This window comes from Geospiza fortis, unplaced genomic scaffold, assembly GCF_000277835.1.
Source record: "Geospiza fortis unplaced genomic scaffold, GeoFor_1.0 scaffold14, whole genome shotgun sequence".
In the NCBI taxonomy this organism is placed as follows: Eukaryota; Metazoa; Chordata; class Aves; order Passeriformes; family Thraupidae; genus Geospiza; species Geospiza fortis.
In genome coordinates, this window is record NW_005054512.1 from 656,256 (window position 1) to 659,176 (window position 2,921).

General features: G+C 59.9%; 1 protein-coding gene across 1 annotated transcript in view; it reads right to left on the reverse strand.

Moving 5' to 3' along the window:
* Positions 1–2,921, reverse strand: part of ITPR3 (inositol 1,4,5-trisphosphate receptor type 3) — a 39,718-nt gene that overhangs the window by 35,782 nt on the left and 1,015 nt on the right. The window lies entirely within an intron of this gene.

The following is a 2,921-nucleotide window of genomic DNA, read 5'->3' on the forward strand; positions in this document are numbered from 1 at the left end:
AGGAAAAACCAGAGCAGCTGCAGCACCACAGGGGACATGCAAAGCCCCAGCCCAGCCCTGGTGTCACTCGGGGGCAGTTTTGGTTTCTGTTCTGTCCTTTTGAGGAGGGGCCAGGGCAGAACAAACCCTTGGGATGTGCCTGGGAGCAAAAACCACCGAGAGCTGAGGACACCAACCCATGGATGGGGCTCAGGCAGCGAAGCCCTGACCCTCAGCACATCCCCAGCTCCCATGGAGGCAGAAAGGCTCCATTCAGAAAGATTCATCTGGGCACTTTAAACCCCCAAATCCTCCACTCTTATTGCTGGGGCTCCCTGAGGAGGTCCCTGACCTGCCGGGTTTATTTTCAGCACTGAGGAAAAGAGCACGGGAGCCTCTCCCTCCACTCGGCCCTGCACCGGGCAGGATTACAGTGACCTGCCAGCCTGGAAGTCTTAATTAGTTAACGATCTCAAGGCACTTTGAGCATCTTTAATCCCAGGATTACACGCTCGGCAGGAACCCGAAGTGTTCTTTTTATTAAACTGATACTCTGGGCGAACATTCCTCAGTTAAAAATCTGCTGAAAAGAATAATAAAAAAAAATAATAATAAAAAAAAAGGGATTCTGACAGAGTGGACATGAGTCACCTGGGAGGCTGCTGGGGCCGGGACAACAACCGGCATTCCCGCGGTGGGATGGGCCAGGGAAGCTCCCCAAAGAGCAGCGGGGATGTGAGAGGGCACCTTTTAACGGGAGAACGGTGTCCGAGCACCGGGAGGAGGATCCTGGGCGAGGCAGGAGGCGGGATGCGCCCATGGAAGGGCATTTTGCCATTCCGAATTTCCCTCTCGGGAGCAGGAGGGGAGGGATCCGGCCCTGATGAGCCCCTCAAGGCACGGATGAGCATCTGGCCAGCTCTTTCTTAGCCCCAGCGGGGCTTCCTGGTGCTTCCAAACCCCGAGCACAAAGTGATTCCCTGGCCCGGGGTTGGTGCGTTTGGCCCCGTGCGAGGCAGAGCCTTCCCCGAGGGCAGGGGAGAAGGAGCTCGTCCAAAATCCGGGGCAGTCGGACCCTCCGAGCTGGGCAGAAACCTTCCCCAGATGTGGCACAGAGGATGCCAAGGGGGCTCAGGCACGTCAGGATCCCGGGAATTCTTCTCTGGGAAACCCCAAGAGAGCCAGGAGAGCCCCAATAGAAAGCCCAGCAATCCCTGAGGTGAGGAGAAGAGGAAGAGGAGGGTGATGAGAGCTCACTGCTGGCCGTGGAGCCGGGTCAGCCCCTCTGGCACCCGCAGGGTGGGCGCTGCCCCAGGGAGGAGAGAGCGAAGCGAGCGGGGCAGCCACAAAAATGCAGCTTTTTGGTGCTGTCCCGCTGCCAGGAGGGCTCGGGTTCCTCCTCCTCCTCCTCCAGGCAGGGACGGGATCATCCTGACCCGGCAGAGCTGGAGTTACCCTTTAACCAACTGCATCTCCACCCCGAAATCCACCTGCAACCACAGGTACAGGTTGTGATTTCACCTGAAACAGCCGCCCGGCACCCAGCTGGGTTTGTCACCCACCCTTCCTCTCTGCCAGCGCCCGTTCTGAGCCCCTGAAGGGTTCCAGGAGCCTGGCAGGGATGGGGCAGCACAAAATCCTCCTGGGCAAATCCCCAGCATCCCCAAAACCTCTTCTGGCCACTCCAATCTGCCCATCCCGTGCCCCCAGCCGCACAAGGATCACTGTGAGCAGCCCTGAGCCCGGTTTTGCCTTCCCAGGGCTCTGCTTTGGGCTGGTTTGGGTATTTTGGCATTCCCCCCAAGCCCAGCCTGAGCTCCACGCCCATCCAGGGATGTTTTTCCTGCTCACGAGCAAAGAGGGGGTGAAAAGGAGGGTTCGTGCCCGACTGAGAGATTTGGGGAGCAGAGGAGCCTCAGGTGGGGCTGCAGGGCTCCCCCCACCTCTGCCCCACACCCCAGAGACCCCCAGGGCTGCTCCACAGGGATGTCACAGCATCCACCTTAATGTCACACTGCTGATCAACACCTGGGGACTCTCCGTGTCACCCCATAAAGAGAGGATCCCGCTGCAGACCCAGAGCCCAGAGGCAGCCCCTCCACAAGGACGGATGTCAGGAAGGTTTCCGCAGGGGCAGGGCGGCCGCGTGGGCTGGCAGAGCTGTTTGCCTTGCAAATGAGCTCAGGAAGGTGCCGGTGGCAGGAGGAGCACGCCGGGTGAGTCACCTGGTCCCTTATCGCAGGAGTGATTTAAGGTGCGGTTGGGTCTCCCATGTCGCAGGGCACCAGGGAAAACAATTTTAGGAGGGAGGAGGGAAAGAACCGAGCCTGGGAGAGTGGGGCTTGCCCAGCAGAGATGTGCTTGGACACAGAGAAGAGGCTCCCCAGGCAAGCCCTGCTCCTCAGCTGCTTCTGAGGAAGTCAGAAAACACACCTGGCAAAAAGGGGGATGAGAGGGCCAGAGCTGCAAAGGGATCTGAGCTCTGAAAAATGAGCCACTAATTCTAATTGAGCCACTAGGACGTGTTTGGGGACAACAACCAGCGCTGGTCCCTTCAGAGCCTCCTGCAGACCCCATTTCCAAGGGGCTGGAGGAGTGCTCAGCATCCCCTGCCTGGGCACAGCTCCAAGGAGAGCGCTCCAAAAGCCCCCCAGGGGATGCAGGCAGGGCTGGCACAGACAGGCTGCACCTGCAGGACCCGCTGCCCGGCGCTGTGGCTGCACACACGGCGAGCCTGGGCACTCCTGCTCCCCATTTCTGGGCAGCCAGGCGCAGGGAGCCTCGGTGGGCAGCAGCCCAGTGCCACACGTGCCCAGTGGTGGCTGAGGGAAGGCGTGTGGGCACAGGTATGTGCAGCTCAGGCGTGTGGGAGCAAGTGCTTTCAGCGCAGATTATAGAGCCGGGCAGCTCCTGCCCCAGGAATCCCATCCAAGTCAGCATTC